The sequence below is a fragment of the Eleutherodactylus coqui genome, chromosome 8 (genome assembly GCF_035609145.1).
Source record: "Eleutherodactylus coqui strain aEleCoq1 chromosome 8, aEleCoq1.hap1, whole genome shotgun sequence".
Taxonomy (NCBI): domain Eukaryota; kingdom Metazoa; phylum Chordata; class Amphibia; order Anura; family Eleutherodactylidae; genus Eleutherodactylus; species Eleutherodactylus coqui.
In genome coordinates, this window is record NC_089844.1 from 139,292,519 (window position 1) to 139,315,342 (window position 22,824).

Genomic DNA, 22,824 nt, shown 5'->3' on the forward strand with positions numbered 1-22,824 from the left:
ATCAGCGGGTTCTGTTCTCTGCATATTGCGGTGTGAAGCCAGCCTAACTGAATGGCTGCCCGTCTGGCCACATGGCATCGCCCGCCCTATATATATAGCGGGGTTATCTCTGCACTGACACACTGGATACATACAACGCATCCTCCTACGCACCAATAACCTCCGCACGCCGCGGTCAGGAGAAAAACTTTATCATCACAACCTATTAAAAAAAAATATATAATTTGAAGCAGCAAAATCTACAATGGAAAGCAGCAGCCAAGGAGAAACCGCGAGAGGCCAACGGCGCGGTCTAGACACAGATAGACCCCACAGCGGTGCGCCTAGTGCCGGGTTATATAGCTGCACCCACCAGTAACACCACAGTGCACAACACCAAGGCTTGTATACACCGGTCAGTAAAAGGTCTCCGCAAATCCTTGAGTCATCCTCTTATGGAAAGAGGATTCGTAGTCATATCTGAGCGGTGACCACTATGGGAGTTGTAGTGGCGGCCATATTGATTGTGACCCAACTTTCCCAGAAACAGAATGACTCAAGTCCATAGACTTTCATTGCCTCCATTCACCACGTGTTGCTCACGGGAAAAAGGCGTGCAAAATACGCGGTGACAAGACCCCTTGTGAATGAGACCTTATGTACACACATCGCTTCTGCAGGAATTCTAGTTATTGACCTAAACTACAGTTCCCAGCAGGCATTGCCAGACTGACAGTCTAACTAATCGCACACCAATCTGAATTTTAAAGATACAGAAACTTTTATAATCAAAAGCATAATTCAACCAGACAACATCAAAAGAATTGCCTAGAAGTATAACTCAATAGTATGTGAGCGCAGCGCCCGTCCATATCAGTCCGCTGGTCCGCTTCAGTATAGAACACTGGCAGATGAGAGACGAATGGAAAGGCAGCAAAAAAAGGAATTCTAGTCCTGCTTAGGGAGATTAAAGGGGCTCTCCAGTTTTGTGTACATAAAGTTAATTGAAGCAAGAACGGGACGTTCTACTGTTAGAGGAAAGACAGTTCCATCACCAACACAGAAGGATGTTCTTTACTGTAAGAGCAGTGAGACTGTGGGACACAAAATCCACAAACATGGCCATCAACTAACTTTATTGAATGTCCCTGGAGAAGCACAGATACAAGTAAAGCTTACATCACAGTGTAAGGAAAAGTTTTGCAACTTTCTAATATAGTTTGCATTTCAATTTTAAATATTCAAGATCTTTGCCTGCTGTCAGTGAATGGAAACATTGTTTACATCTCAAGGCTTATAAACCTGCCCTTGATCATGTGCTGCTCCTGGCATGTTACAATGTATCAGAGCTCTCCCTTCTAGTGGGCGGTGCAGCTGTGTGAGCAGGATATCTTTTCAAACTCTGTGTTTGCAATCACTGAAAGCAAGCAGAGATTTTGAAAATTGTCAGCAAGTGATACACATGTATATTAGCAGTTGTAGACCTATTCATTATACAGTAGCAAGAATAATTCTGTAGAGACCTCTGGCAGGATGCACTCCGCATTAAGTACCCGATGGCGGCCGTCAGTTGGCTTTAAACAATCTCATTTTCTCAGCAAGGAGCTGGGATCAGAAAAAAATCTGATACAGTGCAAAGGCGATCTCCTCCTCCATCAGGGGCGAGAATAAATTGACTTCTTCGTTAAAATAGCAAGGGAGGGTCCTGCTGCCCAGATACCCGATGAGCGCCTCTATGACCTGTAAGAAGCGGTCGGCTATACTAGACTCTGACCAATCAGATGAGTCATTACTGACATGGAGAAGAACACGTCTTAGATGGGTTAAAGACAGTTGGCCAAGTCCTGAGCGCTGATGGCCGATATTCTTTAGTATGTGTAGGCGCTTCTTCTGAATCGTTGCTGTCTAGGCCCTGGAGGTGGAGAATCTCCTTGCGGTAAAAGGTCCTTCGCCAGGGGTTTTCGGACGGGGCGGTAGAGTGGGGGTATGCCAGCAGGATAATGTCTTTGGTTTAAGCCTCCAGCCTAAGGTCATGAGCACAACAACCGGCCAAACATTGCACTCAAGGACCGTCCCGATCGATGGCCAGTTAATGGACGATGTGATGGTCTTGTGCAAGGACTCCACGATTATCCTGGTAGAAAGGTAGCCCCCCAACATATACCTGTCCCATGGACTAAGCCCCCAGACTGTATGCTCCAGAATAACCCTTTTAATTATCGAAAATAGAGGGTCATTGAGATGGTCCACAGAACCGGTTCAAGTATTAGAGGCAGCAATACGTAAGCCTGGTCCAAACTGGTAACGGGGAGGCCATTACCCAGGGAACCCCCCAACTGCATGGCGAACAAAGGCATTTCGGGGTGCTTTGCCTTTAGAAAGTCCTGTAGTTCGCTAACAAAGTCCAGCAGCAGCTGTCTGGCCACTTGTATCTTGTCTTCGGGCACAACTGCTTTGTGGATGTAGTAATGCAGGAGGGTCTCCTGTACGGTGAGGCACATAGGGGTCTTCTCAGCAGCAGGGGGTTGTGGAGGATCACTGCTCGAAGTGGCGACATCTGGAAGGATGGAAGGAAAAGAATCGGGCTCTCCTTCGCTCCATCTCTTGCTATAAAAGGAATCAGTCAACTCCGAACAGCACTGAAAACTAAGTTATAGTGTGTGGGGAGGCGACGGGAGTCAGGGGGGATGTATTACCTTTACTCACCTGCTCCTGCACTGCTCCACTCACCTGCTCCTAGTAAAGTCCGCACGCAGTCAAAAAAATATGACCATTTTGAGACCGCTGTGCGAACACAGTCCCATAGGCTTCCACGGGAGAGCGTGTGCACAGCAGTTTGAAAAGAGCTCGGACACCGCAGGAGGGTCAAAAAGAAAAATACATTTGACTCTCCCAAGGTGTCCACGATCCGTCCAAAAATCTGACTCTTTTCAAACCGCTGTGCATCCCCCAGATTCTCCGGGGCGTAGCATTTAGGAATATGTAGCGTTCACACTCCCTAAGGGACATTCATAGAAGATTAGACGACAGTTTCTCACACAAAAAAGCAGCACATTTTTGCACGTGGGGATCTGAACAAAAACGTGCAACTTTTTCACTTTCTATGTCACCGACTACCAATTATTTTTTAAAGAGCGTGGCTTGTCAGAAAGGGGGCGTGGCTAGCAAAGACAGCCATTTATGTATAATATACGCTGGTGTAAACTATACCAGAAATGAACCCCAGATCGGATCCTGCATACATTTCTGATTAGGTGCATGGAGGAGCCGAGGTGCGCCTAATATATGAAGAGTTGTGCGCCTACTCATGTATTAGGTGCGTCATGCCCCGCTGGAAATATTAAGACCAGTACTTGGAATACGGGTCTTAATACAATTTCCCCCGTGTTGTAGTCTGAAGTAGAAATAAACCAGGAGATTTCTGTTAGCAGCTTTGGGTATGACCGGAGTAGAGATGTGATATAGCATATTATATATGATATTATATCCACTGGTGAGGACACTTTCGGTTCCTCTGCTGACCTGTGACAGGCGGGTTGGGCTCAGGTGCTGCTAATGCACCGCTCAAGTCCAGGCAGGTTGCTTTTCACAGACGTTTGGGGGAGGCCTTCATCGGAACGGCTTACTTCCAGCTTTCTTCTATGGTTTTCTCTTCCACTTTCTCATCAGGAGGCGATGCTGCTCGGTGAATCAGCTGCAGACAATAGGAGTAGAATTAGCCATAATCATGTGCAGAGTCAGCTTTACAGCAATGACTCATTTAAAGGGACCATGACCCAAATGCATATGTATTTTTCATTTACACAGTGCCAAATTTGAAATCTCCTTTAGGGTGCGTTAACAAGAGCGTATATCGGCTCGGTTTTCACACCAAGCCGATATACGTTGTCCTCATGTGCAGGGGGTGGAGGCTGGAAGAGCCCAGGAGCAGAAACTCAGCTCCCGCCCCCTCTCCACCCCTCTGCACTATTTGCAATGGGGAGAGGCGGAACGGGGGCGGGGCTAATTCCCGTCACTTAGCCCCACCCCCGTTCCGCCTCCTCTCATTGCAAATAGTGCAGAGGGGCGGAGAGGAGGCAGAGAGGGGGCGGGAGCTCAGTTCCTGCTCCTGGGCTCTTCCAGCCTCCCCCCTCTGCACACGAGGGCAATGTATATCGGCTCGGCGTGAAAACCGAGCCGATATACGTTCGTGTGACTTCACCCTCAATGTGGTCTTTCCCATTAATGACATTCTTCCCTTTTTTACACGAAAGGCAATATATGTTTGATCACTGGGGGTCCAACTGCTGGAACTCCCAGCGATCCTGAGACTAGCTCATCCGAATGCCCCATACGAATAGAGCAGCAGTGCGTATGTTGAACCGCTCCCCCGTTCCCTGCTACTATGGGAAGAAGGGAGATGGCTGTCCTTGGCAATCTCCTTCTGTCCCATAGAAGTGAATGAGACAGTAGTCATGCCTGTCCATCGCCACTCCATTCATATGAGGCATTTGGGTGCACCAGGCTCAGAGTCGCTGAGGGTCCCAGCAGTCAGACATGTATCCCCTATTCTGTAGACAGGGAATAGAGCTCTGAAGTGCTAAAACCCCATTGAGTATAATTTACCACTTACATATAATTCCTGAGTTATATCATGTCTTATACTCCAGTCACACATAAAGCGGCAAAAAGGGGGGCAGCTTTTTGCTACAAATGGCTAATCGCACCGCGGGAACTTCTTTTTGTCACACTTGGCCAATCGCAAGGCGGACACCTTTTTTTCATTTCCCCACACGGCTAATCGCACTGCAGGCACCTTTGTTTCTCATTTGCCACACACGGCCAATCGCACCACGGGCATCTTTTTTTTGTTCGCCACACACAGCCAATCGCACCTTGGGCACCTTACGGCCAATCGCGCCATGGTCACCTCTCTTTTTCGTTTGCCACACATGGCCAATTGCACTATGGGCACCTTTTTCGTTTGCCACACACGGCCAATTGCACCATGGGCACCTTTTTTATAGTTAGCTACACACGGCCAATCGCACTGCGAACACCTTTTTTATAGTTCGCTACACGCGGCCAATCGCACTGCGGGCACCTTTTTTATAGTTCGCTACACACGGCCAATCGCACTGCGGGCACCTTTTTTATAGTTCGCTACACACGGCCAATCGCACTGCGGGCACCTTTTTTTTGTTCACCACATGCAGCCAATTGCACCGCATTGAGATGCGGCAGATGTCAGTCTGGAGGCAATGGGTCCCAGAGAAAAACACATAGTGTCCCAGTAAAAATAACACCCCCAGTAGTAATAGTACCCCCTAGTGGCCCCAGTAGTAATAATGCCCCCATAGTAGCCCTAGTAGTAATAATACTCCATAGTGACCTAAGTAGTAATAATGGCCCCCATAGTGATCCCAGTAGTAATAATAACCCCATTGTGGCCCCAGTAGTAATAATGCCCCTATAGTGGCCCCAGTAGTAATAATACCCCCATAGTGGCCCCAGTAATAATAATGCCCCTATAGTGGCCCCAGTAGTAATACTGCCCTCATTGTGGCCCCAGTAGTAATAATGCCCCCATAGTGGCCCCAGTAGTAATAATGCCCCTATAGTGGCCTCAGTAGTAATACCCTCCTAGTGGCCCTAGTACTAATACCCCTATAGTGGCCCCAGTAGTAATAATGGCCACCATAGTGGAGCCTGTAGTTTTAATGTCCCCATAGTGGCCCTAGAAGTAATAAGGACCCCATAGTGACCCCAGTAGTAATAATACCCCCATAGTGGCCCCAGTAGTAATAATGCTCCCATAATAGCCCTAGTAGTAATAATACCCCCATAGTGACCCCAGTAGTAATAGTGGCCCCATAGTGACCCCAGTAGTAATAATACCCCCATAGTGGCCCAATGGTGACCCCAGTAGTAATAATACCCCCATAGTGACCCCAGTAGTAATAGTGGCCCCATAGTGACCCCAGTAGTAATAATACCCCCATAGTGGCCCCATGGTGACCCCAGTAGTAATAATACCCCCATAGTGGCCCCAGTAGTAATAATGGCCCCATAGTGACCCCAGTAGTAATAGTGGCCCCCTTAGTGACCCCAGTAGTAATAATGCCCCCATATCACCCCTCTTTGACGTTCTCTCTGGATGTGGCTGGTGTTTTTTAGCATGAAGTAGCTGACAATCAGGAATACTGGAGATCTGGAACCCCTTCCCAGCAAACTGTGAGTACGAGGTTAGAGCCGGGGGTCTGGTTGCTGATGGTAGTGGGGGTCTGCTAATTATAATTATAGATCCCCACCGTACGGCCCCCAAAGAAAGGAATTGGCCCGTACTGCCCCTTATTATGTCCTTTACGGGGTCAGCAGGACAACTAGCCGCGTTACGCCATATTACGGACGCGTTCTCCCTACAAGCGTTACTCTGAGGGCCTTACTATTATATGGTAACTTCTATTTAGCACAGCTGAGGGTTTGTTACAGATGCAGTCAGAGCCGACGATCAGCTGTGAATTCTACTGGATTCCAGCAAAGTAAAGCGGCAGAAAAAAATGGGAGAAAAATAAAAATCCGTAATAAAAAAAAGTAATAAAAAACCTCTTTTGCGCACTTTTCCTCTTTTGTTAAATAAATAAAAACCCGCATTCGGTATTGTCGCATCCGTAATGACCTGTACAATAAATGGAACCGACTTCTGATCCCGCACGGCAAACGGGGTAAAAAAATGAACGCACAAAAAAATAACAGAGCCAAAATTCTTTTTGGGTCATTTTGCCTCCCCAAGAAAACACAATAAAAGTGATAAAAAAAACACGTGTAGCCCAAAGTGGTCCCATTGAAAACTGCACCTCGTCACCGAGCCCCACTGATCAAAAATAAAGTTATGGGATTTTGAATGCAGCGCTCTAAAACGAAGACCTTCCACATAGGAATCAATGTTATGACTTTTAAAGAGCGGAGATGAAAATCCCCCCCAAAAATCGTCGCCTCCTTAAGCCTAAACTAGGTTGTGTCACTAAGGGGTTAATGCCTTTAACTTGATGCACAACAACACTGGCAGCCCTGGAGACGGCACATGGCAGATCACCGTAGCAACAGAATGTCCAGAGATCTCACCCGGCGGCCATCTTGTGTCGGCTGAGCTGGACAGCTTGCAGATGACAAGTGCAGGTATGTAGCTCCTCCCTCAGCGCTGAGGCCTCGCCCACACATGGCGTAGCTGGTAAAATGGGCACATCTGGGCACGGTGGGGCAGATTTACTAAAGGCCTTCAGTGTTTTGGCGTACAACAGCTGGACATGATGTTGCGCAGCATCTTGTGCGCCGTGCGGGGGACTTTTTACACTTTCTTACACCGGCCACACTACTTTTAAGAGAGTGGGCGTGGCTTCACATGAGGGGGCGGGGCTGCTCACGGCCATCGCATTTGTTTTTACACCAAAAACTGGTGTAAATTTATCTTTGGCGCACAAACAGACGGAAAATACCCCAACTGTATGAAGAGGAGCGAGCGCTCTGTACATTTAGGACGCTTCCCGCCGGCACGATGTTTCCTTAGACCGGCGTACGACGTCGCTGAGTAAATCTGCTCCCTGAAAAGCACTAAATACACGCCATACAATGCGTCAGACGGAGACAGCGTGAACACTGAGCGTGGCTGTTAACCCTTTAAATGCCGTTATCACTCCTGACCATGGCATTTAACCCCTTAATGACGTGGCCCCTTTTTCTTTTTCCATTTTCGTTTTTTCCTCCCCCCTTTATCATAACTCCTTTATTTATCCATCGCCGTCGCTGTATGAGGGCTTGTTTTTTGCGGGACGAGTTGTATTTTTTAATGGTGCTATTTAAAGTACCATATAATGTACTGAAAAACTAAAAAAATTCTAAGTGGAGTAAAATTTTTAAAAAATGACATTTCGGCATCTTTTAGTGCGTCTTGTTTCAACGGCGCACAAACGGCAACAAAAGCAGCATGATAACTTCATTCCATGGGTCGGTACGATTACTGCGATACCAAACTTGGATAGCTTTTTTTTTTTTACTATACTACTCTTTTTTTTTTCAAAGACATTTAATTTTTTTCAATTATTTTCTGCGGTCATTTTGCGCGCGCAATAACTTTTTTATCTTTCCGTCGACGTAATTGAACAAGGGCTCATTTTTTGCGGGATGTTCTGTAGTTTATGATAGTACCAATTTGGAATGCATACGACTTTTTGATCGCTTTTTATTGCGTTTTTTCTGGGAGACAGGGTAACTAAAAAAGTGCATTTCTGGCGTTCTTTATTTTATTTTTCGGACGACGTTCACCGTGCGGGAAAAATAATGCACTACTTTGATAGTTCGGACTTTTACGGACGCGGCGATACCAAATACATATTTTTATTGTATGATTTAGATTTTTTAATAATAGATATGGCAAAAGGGGGGTGATTTAAACTTTGACAATTTTTTTTTTTTACAATTAAAAAAACTTTATTGATTTTTTTAAAAATTACTTTGAAGTCCCCCTGGGGGACTTTAACATGCGATACTTTGATCGCTCCTGCAGTATGACGTAATGCGGGACCCTCGAACATCGTTCGGGGGATTTAAATGCCGCTGTCAGAATTGACAGCGGCATTTAAATGGTTAATAGCCACGATCAGCCGCACGGCTATTGCCTGCGGTGTCAGCTGTTATAAACAGGTGACGCCCGCACTGTATGAAGAGAGGTCGCCACACGGCTCCATGACGTACCGGTACATCATGGAGCAGGAAGGGGTTAAATGCCCCAATCACTATTCCGGGGTCCCAAACGCCCCTCCACTTCCCACCTGCAATGAGATCATGAGGCGCCATCCGGTTGCATGGCTGCGAAGGCATGTCTGTAGTGTGGCTGGAAAGACTGCCTGTCAAAACATAGTATAATGCAATACTATGATATCTTATTATACTCTGTGAGCGAGCTAAAGACCGCAAGTTCAAAACCCCTAAAATAAACATCAGAATTGCATATTTTTGGTCAAATTGTCTCCAAGAGAAAAATGAAAATAAAGTAAATCATAAAGTCACATGTGCTGCGTAATGGAGCTAATAGGAAGTACAGGACACCCCTCAAAAAGACAAACCAAACCATATAAGCCTGGTATTGTCGTCATCGTACTGACCCATAGAATACAGTTATTTTGTTTTTGTCAAAGTGTGCATGCCGTAAAAATAAGTCCCCCCACCCCCAAAGATAGTGGAATATTTTTTTATATTTCACCCCAATTAGAAATTTTTAGTATTTACCTGTCCGTTGTCTTTGGATACGACAAATCTCAGCTTCTTCTCGTCCCGCAGGCGCAGTAGAGCTTGTCGGCTGGTTGGGTCCTCGAGAACGTGCGGTCCGCTCACCCCACGGTTCCCGCTGACAGTCCGGACCTGAAAATAAACAGAACAGCAGCTTCCACCTGCCCACCGTCCCCCTGCTGAAGGGTAAGTTTGGAATGAGGGGCTTATGTATGTGACTGTTTATGTGCCAAGGCGGGGGGGGGAGGGCTATCACAGTAATTTGTCGTGGTAGAGGGTGCACTATTACAGTGATCGCGAACCTATGACACGCGTGTCAGCACTGACACGCGTAGCCATGTTTGTTGACACGCCGCCGCATACAGAGAAGTATGGGGCCGCATGCCGAGAACCGAAAAGAATGTTTCATCCTCGGCTCCTGCACGGCCAGGTATCACTCACTGCTCCGCTGCCCCTTTTGTGTCCTCTGCAGAGCATAGGGGACACGGAGAAGCGCTGAACATCGCCCAACGCGGGGGCACTATCAAGTGCTGTAGAGAGGCGCTGGTGCTCACTCCCTACAACGGAGGACCACAGTGGGACCGGAGATTGCAGCACAAGGCTGCCCCCACCACTGCTGTGTGCCCGCTGTCAGCGGCCATCCATAGAGTCCGGAGCTGTAGGGACGGGACAGACTACGAAGCCGCAGGCAATCGGAAGCTAGGGGTGTGACAGGGGCATTCCCTCCTGCTAAGTGCTGTCACACCCCTAGCTTCCGGTGTCGACAAGGTACAACAGTACCCACAGCGGCACCTTGTCACACATCTTCTGGTCCTATCCACTAATCATGCCTTATTGGCAGGAAGTATAAGCACGTATCAAAAAAGTTACAAATCTAACGGTACCTGTTGTCCCAAAACTCGCTCTACTGATTATTGGTTTCAATAGAATTCACCCAGCATACAAAAAATTGATAGGCCATGTCCTATTAGGTGCCAAATTGCTTTTTCCAAAAATTGGAAATCTGAGGCCCAACTGTTTGTCAAAGATCTAATTAGTAGAGATAAGCGAGCACGCTTGTTTAACCCCTTGAGTGGCGGGTTTCCTACCACCCTGTCGTGCCCACCAGGGCAGGTTTTTTAACCCCTAAACGACCGCCCCATCGGGAAACTACGTCCTCAGAAAGTGGGCTTTAATCCTCGAGGACGTAGTTTTATGCATCCTCTTTGGATTAATGCCCACTGGCCTGAGGACGTGACAGCTCCATGCTGTCGGTGCCCGCAGGTTGCCGACAGCATGGAGCTGTCATCCCAGGATGCGGGCAGTCCCCCCCGGCATTGCGATCGGCACTATAAAATGAATAGCGCCGATCGCAAAAAAGTAAATAAAACAGTGTAAAAAAGTAGTAATTCAGCTGCTATGATGGATCGGATCCATCACGGGAGCTGAAAATACTCACACGGCTTGTCGGCGGTGTCCCCCGGAGATCTGGTCCTCCCGGACCCGCCGGCGGCCTTCTGCGCATGCGCGCCAGACGATGACGTCACGCACACGCGCAGAAGCCTGGGTGTCCCCGGCAAATTTAAAATCTCCTGGCTCCCGGCTCCTGAAGGTAGCCGGGAACCAGGAGGTGTTACCGGGGACCATTGCGATAGCGGTGATCGCGAAAAAGTTGAAAAAGTAAAACAAAAGTAAAGTTTCACCTCCCCTCATGGATCGGATCCATGAGGGGAGGTGAAGATACTCACCCCTGGTCCTCTGCGATGTCCCAGGACCCGAAATCCCCATCTGCGCATGCGCGCCCGATGATTGACATCGGGCGCGTGCACAGAGGGGCTCGAGCCCCGGGAAATTCAAAATTGCTCTGCTCCTGGCTGCCACGTGTAGCCAAGAGCAGAGGGATGTCACCAGGGACATGATCACTGTCACCCAATGGATGACAGTGATCATGTAAAGTAAAAAAAAAAGTGCAAAAAGTAAAAAAAAATAAATAAAAAAGGGGTAAAAGGTAAAATAAAAAAAAGTGCAAAAAGTAAAAAAAAAAAAAAAAAAAAAAAAAGGGGTAAAAGGTAAAATAAAAAAAAGTGCAAAAAGTTAAAAAAAAGTTTTAAAAAGTTAAAAAAAGCTTGCGTTTTATCTCCCCCCATGGATCATATCCGTGAAGGAGGATGAAATGACATACCTAAGGCCTGCGGATTTATCCGCGGACCTCACCCCAGCTTCTGCGCACGCGCCCCGTCGCCAATGTGGCAGGCGTATGCGCAAAAACCGCGTTTTTTTTAAATCTCCCTGCTCCTGGCTACAAAACTTAGCCGAGAGCCTGGAGATTTCACGGGGGCCGCGGTGAGCGGTTCCTGGTCACGTGTTCGCCGTTATCCAAAGAATAATGGCGATCACGTAAAAGTTAAAAAAAGGGGAAGGTTCATCTCCCCTCACCGATGCGATCGGTGAGAGGAGATAAAACTTTTTACCGGAGGCCTCCATATTTGCACCCCAACGCAATCTTCTTCCGTGAACTTTCCCGTATTCTGTGCATGCGACCGCCGGCAAAACACCGGACACATGCGCAGGAGTCGGGGAGCCCAGGAAACTTAATATCTCCTTGCTCCTGGAGCAGTGACGGGTGGCCTCGTTGAGCGGTCCCCGGTCACGTGAAAAAATGGTAGCGATCTACCTTTGGCTGGTCTCACATGACCGGATAGGAATTACGGATTCCGCATTCGTCTGATCCGCGGTAATACGCAGATCAATCGCATTGGATTACACAATTCCGCTCACATTAGCGGGTTGGAATTGTGTAATCCACTCGCAGAAAAGAGAACGCAGCAGGTTCTATTTTACCGCGGATATCCGCAACATAGAGCCCATTGTGCTCCATGGTCATGGATATACCCGCAGCCCATACGCAACTACGTTGTATACGGGCTGCGGGTACCTGTGTCATCGCTAAGCGACGGTGCGGGAAATACAAACAACAACAAAAAAAGTATACTGCGCATGACCGCCTGTGTAAGTAGGCAGTTATGCGCAGTACATTACGCGGCCGTACGCAGGGTCACAGCCGGGATCCACCTACGGCTGCGTAAGCCCGGCGTTATTCAGACCGCTACCTGTAATACGCAATTTACAAGAAACCCCGGGAACGCTCGCCTTCCTGCAGTTCCAGGAGCAGCTTGTTGAGCGTCTTCTGTGTGAGACCGCCGCACCTCATCAAGCTTACGGAGACTCACGGAACGCCACTTTTTACACCCCATCCCCGCCACTGAGGTCAAAAAATGACCCCCAAAAAGCATGAGAGGAGGGGGGATACCCGATTTTATTGCCCTAGGTGCCCATCCCAACCAGCCTCCATAATTACCCATCTTTGGAAATACTACACAGTTCACATTATTACTTTTATCTAAGATTTGGGGAACGCCGAAAAGGGCGTGGAGGGGGGGGGGGGGGGGGATTTTAGGGAGTCAATTTTTATTCCGTACAAATGAGCAATGGGGCCTGGAATTTATTCAGTTGTACCCTGCAATCCAACGGGTGTTCCCTCCATTACAGGCCTTGCCATGTTTCCTGTAAGTAGATTAGGGCCACAATGGGTATGTTTTTGAACACGGGACAAACGGGGGTATCCATTTGGGGTGAACGTCTTCATTCCTATGTACACTGTACAAAAAAACTGCTTTTAAATTGACAAAATTGCCAGAAAAATGAAAATCGTAATTTTTTCCTTCTGCTTTGCTGAAATTTATTCAAATACTGTGGGGTCAAAATACGCAGTACACCCCTAGATGAATTCGTTAAGGGGTCTAGTTTTTAAAATGGGGATATTTGTGGGGGTTCTTTATAGTTTTGGACGCTCAATGGCTCTATAAGTGGGCAATGGGGCCTGGAATTTATTCCGTTGTACCCTAAAATCCAACGGGTGCTCTTTCCATTATAGGCCTAGCCATGTGTCCTTTAAGTAGATTAGGGCCACAAGGGGTATGGTTCTGAACACGGGACAAACAGGGGTATCCATTTTGGGGTGAAAGTCTTCATTCCTATGTGTGCTGTACAAAAAAACAGTTTTTAAATTGATACAACTGCCAAAAAAATGAAAATTGTAATTTTTTTCCTACTGCTTTGCTTAGATTTATTCAAAAATTGTAGGGTAAAAATACACAGTACACCCCTAGATAAATTCGTTAGGGGGTCTAGTTTTCAAAATGGGATCATTTGTGGGGGTTCTCTCTCGTTTTGGCCGCTCAAGGGCTCTACAAGAGGGCAATGGGGCCTAAATCACCTTCATGCTAAATTTCTGTTCTGAAAGCCACCGACTACTCCTTTCATTTTGGGCCCCGTTGTGCATCCAGACAAAAGATTAGGGCCACAATGGGTATGTCTCTGAACACGGGACAAACAGGGGTATCCACTTTGGGGTGCAAGTCTTCATTCATGTGTGTGCTGTACCAAAAAAGCTGTTTTTAAAACGACAGAATTGCCAAAAAAACGAAAATCACAATTTTTTCCTTTTGCTTGGCTTGAATTCATTCAAAAACTGTGGGGTCAAAATGGTCAGTACACCCCTAGATAAATTCGTTAAGGGGTCTAGTTTTCAAAATGGGGTCACTTGTGGGGGTTCTCTTTGGTTTTGGCCACTCAAGAGCTCTACAAAAGTGCTATGGGGCCTAAAACGCCTTCAAGCAAAATTTATGTTCTGAAAGACACCGACTACTCCTTTCATTTTGGCTCCCGTTATGCATCCAGACATAAGATTAGGGCCACAATGGATATGTTTCTGAATACGGGAGAAACGGGGGTATCCATTTTGGGGTGTAAATCCTCATTTTCATGGGCACTATAGGAAAAAAATATGTCTTTAAAATGGCATATTTGCAAAAATATGAAATTTTATTTTTTCTCCCCTAAATTGAACTAATTCCTGAAAAAAACTGGTGGGGTCAAAATACTCATGACCCCCCTCAGTGAATACACTAAGGGGTGTAGTTTTTAAAATGGGGTCATTTGTGGGTGTATCTAATATTCTGACACTTATGAGCCTTTGCAAACTTGGCTTGGTGCAGGAAAACAAAGTGCTCCTCAAAATGCTGAAAAGTAATGTTAAATTTGTACGTCCTCTAAATGGTTAAAAAAAACACAAGTTTTTCAAATGTGCATTCAGAATAAAGTAAACAGATGGAAATACATATCTTATCAAAAATTTGTACAGTATGTTTGGACATATTTGAGATATTACGGTTGAAAATGTGAAAAAATGACAATTTTTTCAAAATTTTTCCAATATTGGTACTTTTAATAAATATACACAAATTATATCGGTCTCTTTTTACAATCTAAATGAAGTACAACATGTGGCGAAAAAACAATGTCAGAATCACTGGGATATGTAAAGCCTTTACGGAGTTATGCCACGTTGAACGACGCATGTCAGATTTCCAAAATTTGGCTCTGTCACTAAGGCGCAAACAGGCTTCGTCACTAAGGGGTTAAAATGGTCTAATCATTGAATTTCAACTAATTTTGCAGTTGCGTCTCAAGAGCCATAACTTTTTCATTTTTCCATTGACATGGCCATGTGAGGGCTTGTTTTTTGCGGGACAAGTTGTGATTTTTTAAACAGGGGGGAGGAAAAAAAGAAATGGGGAAAAAAGAAAAAAAGGGGCCATGTCATTAAGGGGTTAAATAATGCATTAACTTCCTTCTCTGGGTCATTACGACGCAGGGATACCACATGTGTGATTGTATTTTTGATTTTTTTTACAAAGTAAAGGGAGACAAGTGTTTTTATTATTTTTTTTAGAATTTTTAAACTTTTTTTTTGTCCCTTTGGGGGACTTTCACAGGGACCCATCAGGACCCCTGATCACATTCCGGGGGTCCGATGGTGACAGCCCTTTACATGCTGCAGTGACAGCCCTTTACATGCTGCAGTCACATAGACTGCAGCATGTAAGGGGTTAACACAGCAGAGATCGGAGGTTTTCTCTGCTGTAAGAGCTGGTACCTAGCTGTCCTCTCACAGCTAAGCACCAAGCTCTCCCTGCCACAGAGACCGTCGGCTTGCTTCTGACAAGCCGATGGTCTCTATGGCAACCTGTAAACAAAGCAGGAGGTTGCCGACATATCGGCAATATCTTCTGCTGGTTTTTCAAAGCCCTTGCACTGCTCTGTGTGGGTCTGTGCAGGCAGAGCACACTGCCACAGCTTGTGGCATTGTGCTCTGCAGCTCCCATAGTGATACATAGCCCGGAAATCTTCCGGGCTATGTTGCTATGAGCAGTGGAGCTCGTCCCGGAAAATTTCCAGGCGTGCCACTCAAGGGGTTAAGGCTGATGCTCGAGAGAGCATCGGTCTTTTTGAGTAACTGCTTACTTGTTCGAGCACCTTGTGGGGAAGCGGTGGGGGGAGCAGGGGGGAGAGTGAGAGAGATCTCTCTCTCTCCCCCTGGCTCCCCGTCACCCCCCACCCCCGCATGGTGCTCAGACGAGTAAGCAAATCTGCTTAAAGTGGGTTTCACCTCAGGCTTCGTCATTCCCCATGTTCTGGGTTCGGCACTTATGCTTAGCTGCAACTTAAAATCCGCGCGCGACAACAAGGAGTTGGTGATGGATAAGCTGCTAAAGGAAGTAGAGCTGGGTCGCATGGCGGGTCCTTTTCTGGAGCCACCGTTCGAGAATTTGCGGGTTTCTCCTTTGGGTTTGGTTCCAAAGAGGGAAACAGGCAAGTTTCGGCTTATCCATCATCTGTCTTTTCCAACGGGCGACTCAGTCAACGACGGGATTTCAAAAAACCAAACGGCGGAGTCGTATATGTCTTTCGATAGGGCGATATACTTAGTCCAACAGGCGGGTCCCGGAGCCCTTCTGGCAAAGGCGGATATTGAATCGGCCTTTTGTCTGCTCCCGGTGCTCCCTGACACTTTCCATTTACTGGGTTGCCTCACTCCTTTAGAATCGGCGCAGCGACGTCGGCTTTTGCTTGCGGCTTAAAAGGGGAAGAGGTTAAGAGGGTGGGCCGATGGAGGTTGGAGGCGTACAGGTCGTACGTCCGACCTGATCTGAGAGTGTTATGATAACCCCATAGCAAATGGGGATTGTGTGCCGTGTTGGTGCTTTCTTTTGTTTTCCTTTTACAGAATCGGGCTGGACAGTTTGGGTAGTCGGCCATTCGTATGTCTATTGGGCCGAAAAACGAGCAGGGTCCAGGCCCATTGGTGCGAACCTAGGAATACAGGATGCCCAAGTGAGATGGCATGGCATCAGGGGTTTGCAATGGGCCAGGCTGCTCCACGAAGTCTTATGCATCAGCAGGTGGTCTCCCGAAAAGGTGGTGCTAGTTATTTATGCCGGAGGAAACGATTTAGGAAGGGTGAAGGTAGCGGAGTTAACAACATTAATGAAGGAGGATATGGTTCGTTTTAAAAATTTTTTTAGAAAAGTTATATTAGTGTGGTCTGATATTGTTGCGAGGAGATTTTGGAAGGAAGCAAGGGATGCAGAAGCCATCGAGAGGGTGAGAAGAAGCATTAATTGTAAGATGTCTAAATTCGTAAGATCGCTAGGTGGAGTAGCTATCAGGCATTGGGAGCTAGAAAGGAGGGAGCCAGGGATGATGAGGTGTGACGGGGTGCACCTCAGCGATATAGGAATGGATACATTCCTTTTAGGGCTACAGGACGGAGTCGAGGCGGCTCTGTCGCTGGCATGTGGGGGGCGGAGTGCAGCGTAGGTTTACGCTGCATCCTTCTTAGCGGTAGAAATTGGACTTTCCATGCCAGCTGGGGAAGGAAGGCGTTTACAGGCCATTATGGGCTTTCTCACGCTTGTTTACAGTCATTGGACTATCAGTGAGTTTAACAAGACGTCTGCAGGCATGGGAAGAAATAGGAGTGAAAGTTAAATGTTCGGTTATATATAAAAAATTTTAAATAAAGCTGTGGCCTTCCCACAAAATTTATGCCAGCAACTTTTATGGTCTTCTCATTATTATTGGGGAGCGAGTTAAAGGGATGGGGAAGTCCCCCCAGTCCCGTACTGTCTATGCTGCCCCCATTGCATTGCATAATCCAGCCCCTCTCGATCGGTGATGTGGATGACATCTCCTACATCATCCACAGCACTGTCCGAATCTGATGCATGCGCCGTGGCCACAAACCAGCGCATGCACAGAAAAATCACTTGAGTGCATCCACAATAGGGCCCGGCGATCCCACACTGCAGCCCCACAGTCCTTCCGGTCTTTGTTTTGGACCGACTACCACCTGATCACTGTAGCCAATTAGAGGCCTCAGTAGTCCGGTGTCCTTCTCCTGGCATAGATGCTGGTAGTGGATATGCCAGGAGAACAACAACTGGCCCTTGCAGCGGTCAGGTGGTAGTCGTTCCACAACTAAGATCGGTGGGACTGGGGGTCTGCAGCGCTGGATCGCCGGGTCTGTCAGCGGATAAGTCCCTCTATGATGTTATTTTAGCATGCGCAGACATAAAGCCCCATTCACAGGAGCGCATTTTCGGTCCATATTTTTTACTGACTGAATACGGACGGCGCACAAACCCACCTAATTTGTTGTATTCAGATGTGCGGTTTTTGGGGGGTATTTTTTAAATGTGGATTTATGTTGCGCAAAAAAAAAAAAATAAAATCGAAATACGCCCTACTATATTCCATATTCATGGACCAAAATCACCCAATAAAGTCTATAAAGAAAATGACATTTCGGCATCTTTTAGTGCGTCTTGTTTCTACGGCGCACAAACGGCAACAAAAGCGGCATGATAACTTCATTCTATGGGTCGGTACGATTACTGCGATACCAAACTTGGATAGCTTTTTTTTTACTATACTACTCTTTTTTTTTTTTCAAAGACATTTAATTTTTTTCAATTATTTTCTGCGGTCATTTTGCGCGCGCGATAACTTTTTTATCTTTCCGTCGACGTAGTTGAGCAAGGGCTCATTTTTTGCGGGATGTTCTGTAGTTTCTGATACTATCAATTTGGAATGCATACGACTTTTTGATCGCTTTTTATTGTGTTTTTTCTGGGAGACAGAGTAACTAAAAAAGTACATTTCTGGCGTTCTGTATTTTATTTTTCGGACGACGTTCACCGTGCGGGAAAAATAATACACTGCTTTGATAGTTCGGACTTTTACGGACGCGGCGATACCAAATACATATTTTTATTGTATGATTTAGATTTTTTAATAATAGATATGGCAAAAGGGGGGTGATTTAAACTTTGACAATTTTTTTCTTTTTACAATTAAAAAAACTGTATTGATTTAAAAAAAAATTACTTTGAAGTTCCCCTGGGGGACTTTAACATGTGATGCTTTGATCGCTCCTGCAGTATGACGTAATGCGGGACCCTCGAACATCGTTCGGGGGATTTAAATGCCGCTGTCAGAATTGACAGCGGCATTTAAATGGTTAATAGCCACGATCAGCCGCACGGCTATTGCCCGCGGGTCTCAGCTGTTATTAACAGCTGACGCCCGCACTGTATGAAGAGAGGTCGCCACACGGCTCCATGACGTACCAGTACATCATGGAGCGGGAAGGGGTTAAATGCCCCAATCACTATTCCGGGGTCCCAAACGCCCCTCCACTTCCCCCCTGCAATGAGATCATGAGGCACCATCCGGTTGCATGGCTGCGAAGGCATGCCTGTAGTGTAGCTGGAAAGACTGCCTGTCAAAACATAGTATAATGCAATACTATGATATCTTATTATACTCTATGAGCGAGCTAAAGACCGCAAGTTCAAAACCCCTATGGTGACTAAAAAAATGTAAACAGGAGTTTAAAAAAGTTGTATTAATTTGCAAAACTAAAAGGTATTAAAAGTTAAAATAAAACCCTTTGTAATTTTTTTATACAAAATTTAAAAAAATTATATATATGTGTGTGTGTGTGTGTGTGTGTGTGTGTGTGTGTGTGTGTGTGTGAGATATGGTTGCGTCCGTAAAAGTCCAATCAAAGAAATGTATTATTCATCTCACATGATGCAACGTCGTCAGAAAAAAAAAATAAACATCAAAATTGCATATTTTTGGTCAAATTGTCTCCAAGAGAAAAATGAAAATAAAGTAAATCATAAAGTCACATGTGCTCCGTAATGGAGCCAATAGGAAGTACAGGACACCCCTCAAAAAAGACAAACCAAACCATATAAGTCTGGTATTGTCGTCATCGTACTGACCCATAGAATAAAGTTATTTTGTTTTTGTCAAAGTGTGCATGCCGTAAAAATAAGTCCCCCCACCCCCAAAGATAGTGGAATATTTTTTTATATTTCACCCCAATTAGAAATTTTTAGTATTTACCTGTCCGTTGTCTTTGGATACGACAAATCTCAGCTTCTTCTCGTCCCGCAGGCGCAGTAGAGCTTGTCGGCTGGTTGGGTCCTCCAGAACGCGCAGTCCGCTCACCCAACGGCTCCCGCTGACAGTACGGACCTGAAAATAAACAGAACAGCAGCTTCCACCTGCCAACCGTCCACCTGCTGAAGGGTAAGTTTGGAATGAGGGGCTTATGTATGTGACTGCTTATGTACCAAGGGGGGGGGGGGCTATCACAGTAATTTGTCGTGGTAGAGGGTGCACTATTACAGTGACACGCGTAGCCATGTTTGTTGACACGCCGCCGCATACAGAGAAGTATGGGGCCGCATGCCGAGAGCCAAAAAGAATGTTTCATCCTCGACTCCTGCACGGCCAGGTGTCACTCACTGCTCCGCTGCCCCTTTTGTGTCCTCTGCAGAGCATAGGGGACATGGAGGAGCGCTGAACATTGCCCAACGCGGGGGCACTGTCAAGTGCTGTAGAGATGCGCCGGTGCTCACTCCCTACAACGGAGGACCGCAGTGGGACCGGAGATTGCAGCACAAGGCTGCCCCCACCACTGCTGTGTGCCCGCTGTCAGCGGCCATCCATAGAGTCCGGAGCTGTAGGGACGGGACAGACTACGAAGCTGCAGGCAATCGGAAGCTAGGGGTGTGACAGGGGCATTCCCTCCTGCTAAGTGCTGTCACACCCCTAGCTTCCGGTGTCGACAAGGTACAACAGTACCCACAGTGGCACCTTGTCACACATCTTCTGGTCCTATCCACTAATCATGCCTTATTGGCAGGAAGTATAAGCACGTATCAAAAAAGTTACAAATCTAACCGTACCTGTTGTCCCAAAACTCGCTCTACTGATTAATGGTTTCAATAGAATTCACCCAGCATACAAAAAATTGATAGGCCATGTCCTATTAGGTGCCAAATTGCTTTTTTCCAAAAATTGGAAATCTGAGGTCCAACTGTTTGTCAAAGATCTAATTAGTAGAGATAAGCGAGCACGCTCGTTTAAGGCTGATGCTCGAGAGAGCATCGGTCTTTTTAAGTAACTGCTTACTTGTCCGAGCACCTTGTGGGGAAGCGGTGGGGGGAGCAGGGGGGAGAGTGAGAGAGATCTCTCTTTCTCCCCCCGGCTCCCCGTCACCCCCCACCCCCGCATGGTGCTCAGACGAGTAAGCAAATCTCTCACTTACTCTCTCACTCTCCCCCCTGCTCCCCCCACCGCTTCCCCACAAGGTGCTCGGACAAGTAAGCAGTTACTCGAAAAGACCGATGCTCTCTTGAGCATCAGCCTTAAACAAGCGTGCTGGCTCATCTCTACTAATTAGCTTGATTTTAGAACATAGTTTATACGAGAAAATGAAGCTCTGAGGGTCAGCCTATGGATGGCCCCCTCAAAAAGGACAGAAAAAAACACAAAAAGAGCAAAAATGTAAAAAAATGTGCTATAAAAGCATAAAGCACAAAAAAGTAAACCAAAAAAAACCAAGCAGGAACCCTGAGGGTCGATTCCGTTGAAGGGCCTCCTTAAAAACAAAGCCTGAAAGCTTGATGGAGCCCTGAGGGTCGGCCTCTAGACGGGTCTACTCAAAAAGCACAAAAAGTGCAAGAAAACGTGCCTGAAAGCACAGAAAGAAAAAGCAAGCAAAAAAAAACAACGGGTGTCACTTGGCTCGGCTGTCATGTGGCTCGGGTTGTCACTTGGCTCCGTTATGTCACGTGGCTCGGGATGTCACTTGGCTCGGCTGTCATGTGGCTCGGGTTGTCACTTGGCTCGTCTGTCATGTGGCTCAGGATGTCACAAAATTTAGTTTCCTTAAAAAGAAAGCTTGCTGAAGCTCTGAGGGTCAGCCTATGGATGGGCCCCTCAAAAAGGACAGAAAAAAACACAAAAAGAGCAAAAATGTAAAAAAATGTGCTATAAAGCACAAAAAAGTAAACAAAAAAAAAACCAAGCAGAAACCCTGAGGGTCAATTCCGTTGAAGGGCCTCCTTAAAAACAAAGCCTGAAAGCTTGATGGAGCCCTGAGGGTCGGCCTCTAGACGGGTCTACTCAAAAAGCACAAAAAGTGCAAGAAAACGTGCCTGAAAGCACAGAAAGAAAAAGCAAGCAAAAAAAAACAACGGGTGTCACTTGGCTCGGCTGTCATGTGGCTCGGGTTGTCACTTGGCTCCGTTATGTCACGTGGCTCGGGATGTCACTTGACTCGGCTGTCATGTGGCTCGGGTTGTCACTTGGCTCGTCTGTCATGTGGCTCAGGATGTCTTAAAAAGAAAGCTTGTTGAAGCTCTGAGGGTCAGCCTATGGATGGGCCCCTCAAAAAGGACAGAAAAAAACACAAAAAGAGCAAAAATATAAAAAAGGTGCTATAAAAGCATAAAGCAAAAAAAAGTAAACCAAAAGAAAACAAGCAGAAACCCTGAGGGTCGATTCCGTTGAAGGGCCTCCTTAAAAACAAAGCCTGAAAGCTTGATGGAGCCCTGAGGGTCGGCCTCTAGACGGGTCAACTCAAAAAGCACAAAAAGTGCAAGAAAACGTGCCTGAAAGCACAGAAAGAAAAAGCAAGCAAAAAAAAACAACGGGTGTCACTTGGCTCGGCTGTCATGTGGCTCGGGTTGTCACTTGGCTCCGTTATGTCACGTGGCTCGGGATGTCACTTGGCTCGGCTGTCATGTGGCTCGGGTTGTCACTTGGCTCGTCTGTCATGTGGCTCAGGATGTCACAAAATTTAGTTTCCTTAAAAAGAAAGCTTGCTGAAGCTCTGAAGGTCAGCCTATGGATGGGCCCCTCAAAAAGGACAGAAAAAAAACACAAAAAGAGCAAAAATATAAAAAATGTGCTATAAAAGCATAAAGCAAAAAAAAGTAAAACAAAAAAAAAGAAGAAAAAAAAAGGAAGAAACACTGAGGGTCGATTCCGTTGAAGGGCCTCCTCAAAAACAAACTGCATCCAGACTGACAGAGCTGAGAACAGACAGCAGGATGCGGACAGACTGAACTCTTGCAAAGCTGCACACCACAGCAGACATAGGCAAAATGACCAGCGCCAAGACAGGGCACAGCTATCTAACGGTGCCCATATACCTAAGTAGCAGGATATCAAGTATTCTAATAGATTGGAAGCTCCTAGGAGCAGGTTGTATTTATCTCTTTCTTTACAGCATCAGCTCTCCTGAGCCTGGAATTACATACAAATATGTATACAGCAATATGCAGCAGGACCGATTCCATCCAGGGTGATAGCCGATCGCCACATCTGGGGTCA

General features: G+C 46.5%; 1 pseudogene; it reads right to left on the bottom strand.

Annotated features, from left to right (window-relative positions):
• Window positions 1-1,186: 1,186 nt before the first annotated feature.
• On the bottom strand, window positions 1,187-19,845 carry LOC136577936 (mitochondrial dynamics protein MID49-like; annotated as a pseudogene).
• Between the last annotated feature and the right edge of the window lie 2,979 nt (window positions 19,846-22,824).